Source organism: Lagenorhynchus albirostris, chromosome 7 (genome assembly GCF_949774975.1).
Source record: "Lagenorhynchus albirostris chromosome 7, mLagAlb1.1, whole genome shotgun sequence".
NCBI lineage: Eukaryota > Metazoa > Chordata > Mammalia > Artiodactyla > Delphinidae > Lagenorhynchus > Lagenorhynchus albirostris.
Window position 1 is genome coordinate 51,970,896 of NC_083101.1, and position 15,077 is coordinate 51,985,972.

At 38.5% G+C, this 15,077-nt stretch overlaps 1 pseudogene; it reads right to left on the bottom strand.

Moving 5' to 3' along the window:
- Positions 1 to 328: 328 nt before the first annotated feature.
- LOC132522630 (protein yippee-like 1) lies at positions 329 to 673 on the bottom strand (annotated as a pseudogene).
- Positions 674 to 15,077: the final 14,404 nt, after the last annotated feature.

The window sequence follows — 15,077 nt, forward strand, 5'->3', positions numbered from 1 at the left end:
CATAACTAAATTCTGCATTAAAAACATAGCTTAAAAGAAGAAAGTTGATAGAAGCATCAGTTAGTTCATTCTTTCTCTAAAACGTGGGATTGTTTAAAAAAGTTCATTAAGAACTTCAGAAATAACTTAAAGATGAGGAGATATATACAAGAAGGGGCTATCTTCTCCAAGAATAACCAGAGAAATCATAGAGTGTCATGAGCTTTGCAGCTAGTCTGTGAGGTTAAAGTTCAAGAAATATTGTCATCCACGGGGCTCTTTTGTTCCTATCTTGTTTACAGTCTCTTTCACAAAAATGGATTCAAAATAGAATGGAAAGTTTTCACTCTCAACAATTGTCTTTGAACACATGAGCAAGTTCAGTAATAAACTTTCATCTCTTATCGCTGTTGCTCTCAAAGGCAAGTTCATATTTCCAACCAAGAGTAATTTTATAATTTTTACAATAGATATCCACTACAGCATGTTCACCAGGGAGAGGGCCTGTCCTCTGCTGGGTCACAGCCCACATTCACCCAGAATTAAAGAGCTGGGCTTGATGTTGACTAACACGAAAGGACTTGGATATCAACACAGCATGATGCTAAATGAGCTTTGCAGTGGATATAGCAGTAAATTCAGTGAAGTTTGGCAGGTAACCTTGGAAAGTTACGGAGTTTGTCATTTTCATCATCTCTGCTGGAAGTTTTTTACTCAGAACTGCAACTCTGTTGGATTCTGTGAGAAAAGAAACCCTGGAATACTGAGGCAAAAGCTGTTATTTTGAAGGATGTATACAGATGAGCAGAGTAGAAGATGTCACAGTGCATGCTCAACTGTCTGTGGCCTGGCCAGCTCCCCTTCCCACAGTCCTAGCCCACAGCACCCATCTGGCCAGGTATGCACTGCCACCAGCTAGATCAACAGTCAGTCAGTTCACTGCATGTCTGGGTACTGCTTGCTCAGGCCATCACGCAGCCGGTGGCTGACGGCTCCTCCATGTGGCATGAAGCATTCTCCCTGTCATGGACCAAGCTCATTTGATAAGACCTGCTTAATCTTGATAACATCATCTGATGCGACTGTTATGGAAAAGTTAAATTACAGGCCAATCTCACTCATGAATATAGATTAAAAAATCCAAAATTAGTGTTAGAAAACTGAATCCAGCAATATATAAAAAGGCTACTATATCAGGGCTAAGTTTTTTTTTTTTTTTTTTTGGGGGGGTGGGTTTTTTTTTTTTTTGGTGCCAGAAATGTAAGGCTGGTTCAGAATTCAAATATCAAACAATGTAATACACTGTATGAAAGAACAAAGGAGGAAAATTATAAGATTATCTCCATAGATGCAGAAAGCCCATTAAAAATTAATATTTATGATAATAAACTCATGGAAAGCTGGCAATAGAATGAAACTTCCTTAATTTGATAGAGTACTCACAAGTAACCTCCTAGAAACTTTACCCTCATGTTGAAATACTGAAAGCTACGTCTCCTTTTTGAAATAAGAAACAAGACAAATATATCCACTATCACCATTGTCTATTCAACATTTGCATTAAAGAGCCTAGGCAGCCAGCACAATAAAGAACAAAAAAAAGAGAAAAGAATAATGTCTATAAAAGAAGAAATCAAACACTTGATACATCATAGAAAATCCAAAATACTTTATAGATAAATTATTTAGATTAGGCTAATTTAGCAAGCTTGCCAAATATATGGTCAATATACAAAATTATACATTGTATATATCAGCAATAATTTATGAGAAAATTATTCAGTTTTCAAAAAATCAACTCTATAGAACTATATCTAGCAAAAATTTGTGAGCTCTCTTCTCAGAAAATGAAAAATATTGAGAGAAAGCCTAAATAAATAGCTATATCATATTTCTGGATTGGAAGACTCAACAGTTTAAAGATGTAATTCCTATCAGTATGCCAGGTTTCTCTGTGTGTGTGTGTGTGTGTGTGTGTGTGTGTGTGTGTGTGTGTGTGTAGAAATTGACAAACTAATTGGAAAAAGTATATGGAAATGCAAAGGTCTAAGAATAGCCAAGACTTTGTTTAAGAATAAGGTTAGGAGATATCAAGGTTTGTTACAGTATATAGCTACGGAATTAAAGCAGTATGATATTGGTGTCACGATAGACATGTATCACTGGAACAGAATAGAACATCCAAAAAATACTCATGTGGTCATTTGATTTAGGGCAAAGGTGGCACTGAAGAGCAGTAGGGATAAGATAATCTTTTCATTAGCGCTTTTTTATTCTTTGATGCTTCTCTGGTTCCATATACAAAAGTTTTAGGTGCATCAAAGTCCTAAGTACAAAAAGTAAAGCAAAATGTCTACTAGAAGTTAACATCAGGAGAAGGTATTCTTGACTTTGGAGAATTATGTGACTTACCTGATAGATAAACTGAAAAGAATAACAGGTTCAGATTCTCCATTCTCTTTTTTCCCTTTTCCTGTCTTCTATTGGATAGCTGGAACTTATGTTTTTGTATTTGCTTGTTGAAAAGTTATTCTATATTTTTTGCTTCAGGTAGTTGCCTTCATCATAAGACTCATGTTTATTTATCTCCACTGATTCTTTAAACATGTCAATATTTATATACTGCCCTTAACAAGAGAACACTCACATTCTTTCTTACACTTCTTGTCTCCCCCACCAGCTCCATCATATTGATATTTTCTAGAATTTTATTTCTAGTTTATTAGAGTTATACATTCTCTTCTTCTTTGTCCTTTAAAATTGCTTGGATAGTAATATATCTTACCAAGAAATTTGATACACATTATTTCCCGTATTTCTTGTACTTCTGAATGTGTTTCAGAAGTACACAATCTTACTATTATGTTTGTGTGTAGCAAAAAAAAAAACTAGTGAAGACTGTGTGCCCAAGAATATTTATTATGTCTTCATATTTGAATGACAATTTGGTTGCTTGGAAAAAATCTAGTTTTGAATGTATCTTTCTTCAATACTTTAACTGCTCCATTAATTTCTTGTACCTTGTATTAGGGTTAATAGGTGTAATTACGATATGATTCTTATTCTTTTATAGGTGATCTTCTTCAATCCAGATGCTTTTAGAATTTTTGCTTTGTCTTTGCTAATCTTAAATTACACTTCTAGATAGAGGTGTACTTTACCTTATATCTTCTGTTTGAATTCTGTGGGTCTTTTAAATTTCAGATCTTTGATCTAGCTTTATTTCTAGGAAATTTATCCTCATTATTTCTTCAAATATTTTCTCCTCTTTATTTTTTGTGTTTCTTTCTAAGTCCCATTATCCAGATATACACAGTTTTCCCTTCTTCCACAGATCTAAAATGCTCTTATATATTTTCTATCTCTTTATTCTTCTGCCTCCTGGGAGAGTTGCTCAATTTGTACATTACAAATTTGTTCTGCAGCAGTACCTGTGAGCTCATATTTCCCTTGAGGTATAAGATACCCTGTCTGATGATGTGTCAGATAATATGTGTTGGGAGAGTTAAGGCAAAAGAAGAGGATGAATCTCAGGGCACTGAGACTCAGCCCAGTAGAACCATTGCCTGACACCCTTTTTTAAAAGATATCTTTTGTGTGTTATTTATTATTATTTTTTAAAAATTTATTTATTGAAGTATAGTTTGTACAATATTATGTTAGTTTCAGATGTACTACATAATGATTTGACATTTGCATACATTGTGAAATAACCACCACGATAAGTAACCATCTGTCCCCATACAAAATTATTGCAGTATTATTGACCATATTCCTTATGCTGTATACTACATTCCTGTGGTTTATTTATTTTATAACAGGAGGTTTTTACCTCTTAATCCCCTTTACCTATTTCTCATCCTTTCTAACCGTCTCCCCTGTGGCAACCACCTGTTTGTTCTCTGTATCTGTGAGTTTGTTTTGTTTATCCTGTTTTTTAGGTTGCACATAAAAGTGAGATCATATGACATTTGTCTTTTTCTTTTACAGTTGGTTTATTTAAATCAATAACCTTACAAGCTCCGCTCACTGTATTTTATTGTTTAGACCTAAAAGTTTTTTTTAATTAAAAAAACTTTATTTTTTAATTGAAGTATAGTTGATTTACAATATTATATTAATTTCAGGGGTACAACATAGTGATTTTTATAGATTATACTCCATTTAAAATTATGATAAAGTATTAGCCGTATTCCCTGTGCTGTACAATATATCCTTGTAGCTTATGTATTTTATACATAGAGTTTATACTTCTTATATAAACTTATATACTTCTTATATACCCTACCCCTATCTTGCCCTTCCTCTCTTCCATTTCCGCACTGGCAACCACTAGTTTGTTCTCTGTAAGTTCATTTCTGTTTTGTTACATTCATTTGTTTCATATTTTATATTCCACATGTAAGTGATAATATACAGTGTTTGTCTTTCTCTGTCAGACTAATTTCACTTAGCATAATACACTCTAGATCATCCATGTTGTCGCAAATGGCAAGATATCATGTTTTTAAATGGCTGAGTAATATTCCTGTGTGTGTGTGTGTGTGTGTGTGTGTGTGTGTGTGTTGTATCTTGATCCATTTGTCTGTCAATGGACACTTAGCTTGCTTCCATATCTTGGCTATTGTAAATAATGCTGCAATGAATATTGCTGTGCAAATACCTTTTCAAATTAGTGTTTTTGCTTTCTTTGGGTAAATGCTCAGAAGTGAAAGTTTTGACTTCTGTGGCAGTTCTATTTTCAAATTTTAAGGAATCTCCATACTATTTTCCATAGTGGCTGTATCAATTTACAATCCCACCAACAGTGTACTAGGGTTCCCTTTTCTCCACACCCTCACCAACACTTGTTATTTGTTGTCTTTTTGATGATAGCCATTCTGACAGTTGTGAGGTGGTATCTCATTGTGGTTTTGATTTGCATTTTCCTGATGATTAGTGATGTTGATCTTTTCATGTGTTGGCCTTCTGTATATTCTCTTTGAAAAAAGGTCTATTCAGGTCCTCTGCCCATTTTTATTATCAGGTTGTTTTTTTGTTTTGTTTTGTTTTTGACGTTGGATTGTATGAGTTCTTTGTATGTTTTGTTTTTTTGGTTTTTTTAAAAAAAAGCAGACATTATTTATTTATTTATGGCTGCATTGGGTCATCTTTGCTGTGCACGGGCTTTCTCTAGTTGCAGCCAGCGGGGGCTACTCTTTGTTGCGGTGTCCAGGCTTCTCATTGTGGTGGCTTCTCTTTGTTGCAAAGCACGGGCTCTAGGCACATGGGCTTCCATAGTTGTGGCATGCGGGCTCAGTAGTTGTGGCTCGTGGGCTCCAGAGCACAGGCTCAGTAGTTGTGGTGCACAGGCTTAGTTGCTCCATGGCATGTGGGATCTTCCTGGACCAGGGATCGAACCTGTGTCCCCTGCATTGGCAGGGAGATTCTTAACCACTGCATCACCAGGGAGGTCCTATAGTTTGCTTTTATTCTTTATTTTTTATTGGAATAAAGTTGATTTACAACGTTGTGTTTCAGGTGTACAGCAAAGTGAATCAGTTATATACATACAGATATCTGCTTTTTTTTTGATTCTTTTCCCATATAGGTCATTACAGAGTATTGAGTAGAGTTCCCTGTACTATACAATAGGTCCTTATTAGTTATCTATTTTATATATAGTGTGTATATGTCAATTCCAATCTCCCAAGTTATCCATCCCCTTTCTTCCCCCCTAGTAATCATAAGTTTGTTTTCTACATTTGTGACTCTATTTCTGTTTTGTAAATAAGTTCATTTGTACCATTTTTTTAGATTCCACATATAAGTGATATCATATGATATTTGTCTTTCTCTGACTTACTTCACTCAGTATGACTATCTCTAGGTCCATCCATGTTGCTGCAAATGGATTATTTTGTTCTTTTTTTTATAGCTGAGTAACATTCCATTGTATATATGTACCACATCTTCTTTATCCACTGCTCTGTTGATGGACATTTAGGTTGCTTCCGTGTCTTGGCTATTGTAAATAATGCTGCTATGAACATTAGGGTGCATGTATCCTTTTGAATTATGGTATTCTCTGGATATATGCCCAGGAGTGGGATTGCTGGATCATATTGTAGTTCTATATTTAGTTTTTTAAGGAACCCCCATACTGTTCTCCATAGTGGTTCTACCAATTTACATTCTCATCAACAGTGTAGGAGGGTTCCCTTTTCTCCACACCCTTGCCAGTTATTGTTTGTAGATTTTTTGATTACCATTCTGACTGGTGTGAAGTGGTACCTCATTGTATTGACAGTTTTGACTTGCACTTCTCTAATAATTAATGATGTTGAGCATCTTTTCATGTGCCTCTTGGCCATCTGTGTGTCTTCTTTGGAGAAATGCCTATTTAGGTCTTTTGCCCATTTTTTGATTGGGTTGTTTGGGGTTTTTTTGATATTGAGCTACATGAGCTGTTTGTATATTTTAGAGATTAATCTTGTTGGTTGCTTAATTTGTAAATATTTTCTCCCATTCTGTGGGTTGTCTTCTCATTTTGTTTATGGTTTCCTTTGCTGTGAAAAAGCTTTTAAGTTTAATTAGGTCCCATTTGTTTATTTTTGTTTTTATTTTCATTACTTTAAGAGGTGGATCAAAAAAAATATTGCTGTGATTTGTGTCAGAGTGTTCTGCCTGTGTTTTCCTCTAAGAGTTTTATGGCCTTACATTTAGGTCTTTAATCCATTTTGAGTTTATTTTTGTGTATGAGGTTAGGGAGTGTTCTAATTTCATTCTTTTACATGTAGCTGTTTAGTTTTCCCAGCACCACTTATTGAACACACTGCCTTTTCTCCATTATATATTCTTGCCTCCTTTGTCATAGATTAGTTGATCATAAGTGCTTGGGTTTATCTCTGGACTTTCTATCCTGTTCCATTGAGCTATATTTCTATTTTTCTGCCAGTACCATACTGTTTTGATGACTATAGCTTTGTAGTATAGTCTGAAGTCAGGGAGCCTGATTCCTCCAGCTCCGTTTTTCTCTCTCAAGATTGCTTTGGCTATTTGTGTTCTTTGGTGTTTCCATACAAATTTTAAACTTTTTGTTGTAATTCTGTGTAAAATGCCATTGGTAATTTGATAGGTATTGCATTGAATCTGTAGATTGCTTTGAGTAGTATAGTCATTTTGACAGTAGTGATTCTTCCAATCCAAGAACATGGTATATCTTTCCATCTGTTTGTATTGTCTTTGATTTCTTTCATCAGTGTCTTACAGTTTTCTGCATATAGGTCTTTTGCCTCCTTAGGTATTTTATTCTTTTTGATGCCATGATTAATGGGATTGTTTCCTTAATTTCTTTCTGAACTTTTGTTGTTAGTGTATAGAAATGCAAGAGATTTCTGTGTATTAATTCTGCATCCTGCAACTTTACTGAATTTATTGATGTGCTCTAGAAGTTCTCTGGTAGTGTCTTTAGAATTTTCTATGTATAGTATCATGTCATCTGAAAACAATGACAGTTTTACTTCTTTTCCAATTTGGATTCCTTTTATTTCTTTTTCTTCTCTGATTGCTGTGTCTAGAACATCTAAAACTATGTTGAATAAAAGTGGTAAGAGTGGACATTCTTATCTTTTTCTTGATCTTAGAGGAAATGCTTTCACTTTTCACCATTGAGAATGATGTTTGTCGTGGATTTTTCATACATGGATTTTATTATGTTGAGGTAGCTTCCCTCTATGCCCACTTCCTGGAGAGTTTTTGTCATAAATGGGTGTTGAGTTTGTCAAACACTTTTTCTGCATCTATTGAGATGATCATATGGTTTTTATTCTTCAGTTTATTAATATGGTGTATCACATTGTTTGATTTGCCTATATTGAAGAATCCTGCATCCCTGGCATAAATCCCACTTGACCATGCTGTCTGTTTGGCCTGGGGGTGGGGCTTTTGGCTGCTGCTAGTTTACTGGTGCGTGAGTAAACCCCCAGAGCTAATGGTTAGAGGGAGGATTCCAAGATGGTGCTTGCCAGTGCTAGTTTTATTGTGGTAGAATGAGGTCCCAGAAATGGCTGCCACCAGTGTCTCCATTACAGTTGCCTCCTGCCTCCCTAGGGGGCTCACCAGCAAGTGGGTTTGATCCAGGCTCCTTTCAAACTACTCCTCTACACTGGGACTTGGAGCCTGTGAGATTTTGCACCCACCCTTTAAGAGCATCTCTCTCTTTCCCACAGCCCTTCAACCCTCCTGAACATAAGCCCCCTTGGTTTTCAAAGTCAGACATTCTGGGGCCTTGTCTTCCCAGTGCAGGATCTCTGAGCTGTGGGGCTCAGACCACTTGCTCCTTGGGGAGAACCTCTGCAGTTGTAATTATCCTCTTGTTTGTGGGTCACCCAGCTGCGGCTATGGGTCTTGACTCTACTGCAAATCCACCCCTCCTACCCATCTTGTTGTGGTGGTTTCTTTATGTCTTTAGTTGTGGAAGATCTTTTATGCTAGATTTTGGTCTTTCTCATCAATAGTTGCTCTGTAAATAGTTATAATTTTGGTGTGCCCATGAGAGGAGATGAGTTCAGGGTCTTCCTACTCCACTATCTTGCCCACTTCTCCTGCCTGCCTAACACTCTTGTTGGCTGTCTTCTCACCAGGCAACTCCTTGTGCTAAGGTTTCACTTTTAAACCCTAGAGATGAAGCAGTTCTTGGAGGAAGGAGATTTCCTAGGTTGTAATTCGTAGCCTTCAGAGATGGGAAAGGCTGTGTGTTTCTTCCCTCTCTCAGGTCACCATACTTACCACAGGGCATTTCTTCAAAAACACTCCAATAAAAAATAACTACATCAAAATCAAACATAAAACACATGAAAAGCTGCAAGTTACTCAAAATGTTCAAACAAAAATTTGAACACACACATTCCTGGAATCTCAAACCAGTTGCAACATGAGAATTCTTTTACCATAAGCTGAATGTGTACAAGTTTGTGTCTGGTGCAGAAATCTTCCAAGAACAGTACATCCTCGGGTATGTACTTTATGGGTCTTGTTTCCAAGATCCAGGGCAGTGCCGTTTGCCACACTGGGTATGTGTTTAAGTTACTGGGGGATACCTGGCTGTGTAAAATGGGTGGGTTTTGCCGTTTAGGAGGGTATATTCTAGGCTGGTTAGTCTTATACGCCCTATCCCCACTTCTTGCTTCTTCCCCATCCTCTTAAAGAAAAACTAAACAACTCCCCTCCAAACAAAGAAACAATCAATCTCTAAATTCTAGAACTACTTGATGCACAATAGGCATTTTAGGATTTTTACAAAGGTAGTTTTTTATTTTTTAAAGAAGATGTTAGGGGTAGGAGTTTTTTATTAATTTATTTATTTTTGCTGTATTGGGTCTTCGTTTCTGTGCAAGGGCTTTCTCTAGTTGTGGCAAGTGGGGGCCACTCTTCATCGCAGTGCGCAGGCCTCTCATTATCGCGGCCTCTCATTGCGGAGCATAGGCTCCAGACGCACAGGCTCAGCAGTTGTGGCTCACAGGCCTAGTTGCTCCGCGTCATGTGGCATTCTCCCAGACCAGGGCTCGAACCCGTGTCCCCTGCATTAGCAGGCAGATTCTCAACCACTGCGCCACCAGGGAAGCCCTACAAAGGTAGTTTTTGATTCCAGTGGGCTTTTCCCACATTTCCACATCCCTGGTAATAAACATCCATCAAATCTTTCTATGACTCTAAGACTCAACTTACTAAATAGAGTTAAAAGCCTCAAAAATCAATGAAATCAAACCACAATAACAGAAGCAACAACAGCAAAAACACAAGAGACCAGACATGCAAAGTTCTAAGAATGGTAGAAGTCTGCAGAGGTCTTTCCAAGGGTTGAACCACAAACAGATGTCCCAGGGGCCTTCAGCTCAAGGTCATGGGTGCCATTTGGAAAAGTCTTGGGTATGTTCATCTTTGGTATCACTTGCAAGTAAGGGCTTTGCAATCGGGTGGAGTAGCCCTTCTGTCTTCATAGTATACTCCATCCTGTACAGCCCCGGGTGTTTCCTCTGTATGTTGCTCTATAACAGTGGTGTGATCTGTGGTTCTCCTGGCCCAGCCAGAGAGCCCTGTAGACACTGAACAGTTCTTTTGAAGGCAGTGTGGCAGAGTGGAAAGAGTCAGATGTGCTGGGCTAGAGATGTGTCTGACTTCCCGTAGGAAATTCATCAGGCTCAAGGCCTTGTGGAAAATTGCTGAGTAGTGACTTAGTGAAAGGCAGATTCTCTCTCTAGTAGAAGTTGGCAAACTTTTTCTGTAAAGGACCAGATAATAAATAATTTTGGCTTTGTGGACCATATGGGCTCTGTCCAAAATATTCAACTCTGGAATCATAGCTAAAGCAGCCATTAAAAATATGTAAATGAATGGATACCACTGTGTTTCAATAAAACTTTATTTATAAAACAGGTGCAGGGGGCTGACTTCGGCCTGTGGACCATAGTTTGACTACTTGTGTCTTTGAGCCTTGGGGAATCTTGTGTAAAATGGGGAGATGGATAGTAGTCCCTACCTAAGGTAACATGTTAGAATCCAGTTAGAATATAGGGATGAATATTTTATTTTTAAATAAACTATATGTGTAAGTGGTTGTGTCTGGGAGTTGATTTTTCATGTGAAATTCAAATACCTTGAGAGATACAATGGCCTTTCTATAGCTTAGGCAAGTCCAGTTTTCTGGGTGAGAGTAAAAATATTCATATATATTTTTTTCTGTCTATCCAATAGTCCTGATGGAAAGGGGCTTGCATGAGTCAACTGTCAATGAGTAAGAAACTTGCAGACTAAGTTTCTCCAGGAATGCGTGAGGAAGTGGGAGTGGAGAGAACTGAGAGGTGGGAGAAAGGAAAGGTCTTTGGCCGTATATGCCTGGACTTTGCTAAACTGCCTCTCTTAGCATAATGATTTGCACAAAGCCATTTGGCTTGGGAAATATCCTTCAGTTTCTCTGTCTCAAAGTGTGCACAGTAGCCTTTGGCTAGCTGTTAGGGAGGAGGGCTTAGCTAAGAATTAATTTCTCAGGAAGGCAGAGAGAAGAGAACCTTCCAGGAGGCTTGACCTGGGAAGTGGCAGAACTTCCAGGAGGGGAAGCTTGGCATGTGATAGTGCTGTCAGTCAAGGCTGTGCAGGGTGAGTGTGGGTGTCTGGGAGCAGCTGTGCTGTCTCCTGGGCTCAAATCCAGGAGACCTTCCTCATCCTGGGACCTACCCACAGAAAGAGAACCAGCAGCTGGTATTGACTGATTGGCTAGTCTTGTGTTGATTTGTCAGATTTAAATGAGAAATCTTTTTTTTCTAAAATGGCTGGTCAGCTTTTCCTTTTAAAGTAGGAAATAACAGTGCAGGACCAGAGGGTCACAAGCAGCTGGCTTCATTTTACTTACAACCCACGATCTAATTTTAGGAAGAAAGATTAGAAAGCTGCTTCTTTGCTTCTGTGTTTCACATATGTCCAGATATTAGCATTTAAGTGGTCAAAATGTGGTATCTCTCTTAAAAGCTGTGGCTAACATTTTTTTAAATTGAAGTGTAGTTGATTTACAATGTTGTTAGTTTCTGGTGTACAGCAAAGTGATTCAGTTTTATATATATATGCCTTATATATGTGTGTGTATATATATGTATATTCTTTTTCCTATTCTTTTTCATTATGGTTTATTACAGGATATTGACTATAATTCCCTGTGCTACACAGTAGCACCTTGCTGTTTATTCATTCTATATATAATAGTTCACATCTGCTAGTCTGAAACTCCCAATTCAACCCTCCTCATCTCCCCTCCCCCATGGCAACCACAAGTCTGTGAGTCTGTTTCTTTTCGTAGATAAGTTCATTTGTACCATTTTTTTAGATTTTACATATAAGTGATATCATATGGTATTTGTCTTTCTCTTTCTGATTTCACTTAGTACGATAATCTCTAGGTCCACCCATGTAGCTGCAAATGGCATTATTTCATTCTTTTTATGGCTGAGTGGTGTTCTATTGTATATATGTAGCACATCTTTATTCATTCATCTGTCAATGGACATTTAGGTTGTTTCAATGTCTCAGCTATTGTCCATGTCTAGGCTATGAACATAGGGGTGCATGTATCTCTTCAAATTATAGTTTTGTCCAGATATATGCCCAGGAGTGGGATTGCATATGGCAACTCTATTTTTAGCTTTTTGAGGAACCTCCATACTGTTCTCCATAGTGGCTGCACCAATTTACATTTCCACCAACAGTGTAGGAAGGTTCCCTTTTCTCCACACCCTCTCCAGCATTTGTTATTTGTAGACTTTTTGATGATGGCCATTCTGACTGGTGTGAGGTGGTACCTCATTGTAGTTTTGATTTGCATTTCTCTCATAATTAGCAATGTTGAGTATCTTTTTTTTTTTTTTTTTTTTTTTTTTTGCGGTACGCGGGCCTCTCACTGTTGTGGCCTCTCCCGTCGCGGAGCACAGGCTCCGGACGCGCAGGCCCAGCGGCCATGGCTCACGGGCCCAGCCGCTCTGCGGCATGTGGGATCTTCCCGGACTGGGGCACGAACCCACGTCCCCTGTGTCGGGAGGCGGACTCTCAACCACTGCGCCACCAGGGAAGCCCTGTTGAGTATCTTTTCATGCATGTGTTGGCCATCTGTATGTCTTCTTTGAAGAAATGCCAATTTAGGTCTTTTGCCCATTTTTTGATTGGGTTGTTTGTTTTTTTGTTATTGAGTTGTATGAGCTGTTGGTATATTTTGGAAACTAAGCCCTTATTGGTCGTATCATTTGCAGATATTTTCTCCCAGTCTGCAGGTTGTGCTTTCATTTTGTTTATGGTTTCCTTTGCTGTGCAATAGGTTATAAGTTTGATTAGGTCCCATTTGTTTATTTTTGCTTTAATTTCTATTGCGTGGCTAACATTTTTATATTGTTAAATGGCTCTACTAGAGTAAAGCAAATTGGCCCAATCTCAGAATATTAGACACAGATTCCCTAGAGATGTGTTTAGAGGATGTGAGAACATTTTTTTCTTTTTCTGTGACTTCAAAAGTCTACAGCTTTAAATTGCTTTGTGCATATCATACTTTATCTATTTAATAGACAGCCCAGTTGAAAGACACATCTCCTAGGTCTTGGGAACGAGTGTAAAGAATCTGAATCCTGCTTTCAATGGTGAGGAAATGATTGTGTGATGTCTACAGAACGTGTAGACACATCCAGACAAGCATGGGCACTGATAAAGGGAATCCCATTTATTACTGAAATGTATGCCACTTGGAAATGTTCTTTATTATTAATAATGATAAGTGGTTCAGAGACTTCTAATTTTCTCATTATCAAAAGCAAACAGAAGTAGTATCTTTCAAATAACAGCCTTGAGTTGAGCTGGGTGGGTGCTTCTGCTCCATTTGGTCATTTAGTTTTCCTCTATGCTGTTGCTCTACCTTCACCATCCTGTGATGTAACCCTCATCTGCTTGATGTAATCCTCATCTGTTTGGTGTGTGTTGTTTGTGTATGCATCATTATAAGAATATGCATTTATTCCATGGGGCTCTATAAAGCTATGTTAATTGTAAGTGGAAAAAAATGCAGCTCCATAACATTCTTTCCTGATATCTTTTCCAGGACAAACCTCTGATTTACACTGTCCTTCTTTAAGGGGTGAATCTTTTGTAGGCCCATCCTTACTGAGTCCTCACTTCCTCACAGCAAGCTACAAAGCTGGTGTTACAGAGGTTGGAGTTCTAAGGGGCTCAATGATGAGCCCACAATGCAGGGAAGGAGCTGGAAGTTGCTACGAATAATGAGAAAAGCAAATGGGATGAGAGTACCAGTGACAACAGATAGCTTGGTGTTCTGTAAATTAGGTTTGTCCAGAGCAACAGAAGCTAGGATAAACTCAAAGTGAAATTCCATCTTCAGGCTCATGTTACCTTCAGAAGCAATTGAAAAGGCTAAAAAGTAACCTAAGCCACTTTCTAATCAGGAATATTCTTTATGGGTAATGTCACCAGCGAGAGCTAAGACCTAAGCTGTTGCTTTCCGATGGTAGTAGTTGGCTTTGATCATGGGTACACCCACGGCCTGCCACCTCCTCATTTCTGAGTACCTTGGCTAGAGAAACTATCCATGATATTTTTCTATTTTTCTAGCAGAACCTCTGTGCTCTCTACTGCGCACATCTTTTTTTTTTTAACATCTTTATTGGACAATAATTGCTTTACAGTGGTGTTAGTTTCTGCTTTATAACAAAGTGAATCAGCTATACATATACATATTTCCCCATATCTCCTCCCTGTTGCATCTCCCTCCCACCCTCCCTATCCCACCCCTCTAGGTGGTCACAAAGCATCAAGCTGATCTCCCTGTGCTATGTGGCTGCTTCCCACTAGCTATCTATTTTACATTTGGTAGTGTATATATGTCCATGCCACTCTCTCACTTTGTCCCAGCTTACTGTTCCCCCTCCCCGTGTCCTCAAGTCCATTCTCTCCTTCTGCGTGTTTATTGCTGTCCTGCCCCTAGGTTCTTCAGAACTTTTTCTTTCTTTCTTTCTTTTTTTTTTTGCGGTACATGGGCCTCTCACTGTTGTGGCCTCACCCGTTGTGGAGCACAGGCTCCGGACGCGCAGGCCCAGCGGCCATGGCTAACGGGCCCAGCTGCTCCGCAGCATGTGGAATCTTCCCGGACTACGGCACGAACCCATGTCCCCTGCATCGGCAGGTGGACTCTCAACCACTGCGCCACCAGGGAAATCCCATTTTTTTTTTTTAAGATTCTGTATATATGTGCTAGCGTACGGTATTTGTTTTTCTCTTTCTGACTTACTTCACTCTGTAGGACAGACTCTAGGTCCATCCACTTCACCACAAATGACTCAATTTCACTTCTTTTTATGGCTGAGTAATATTCCATTGTATATATGTGCCACATCTTCTTTATCCATTCATCTGTCGATGGACACTTAGGTTGCTTCCATGTTCTGGCTATTGTAAATGGTGCTGCAATGAACATTGTGGTACATGACTCTTTTTGAATTATGGTTTTCTCAGGATATATGCCCAGTAGTGGGATTGCTGGGTCATATGGTAGTTCTATTTTTAGTTTTTCAAGG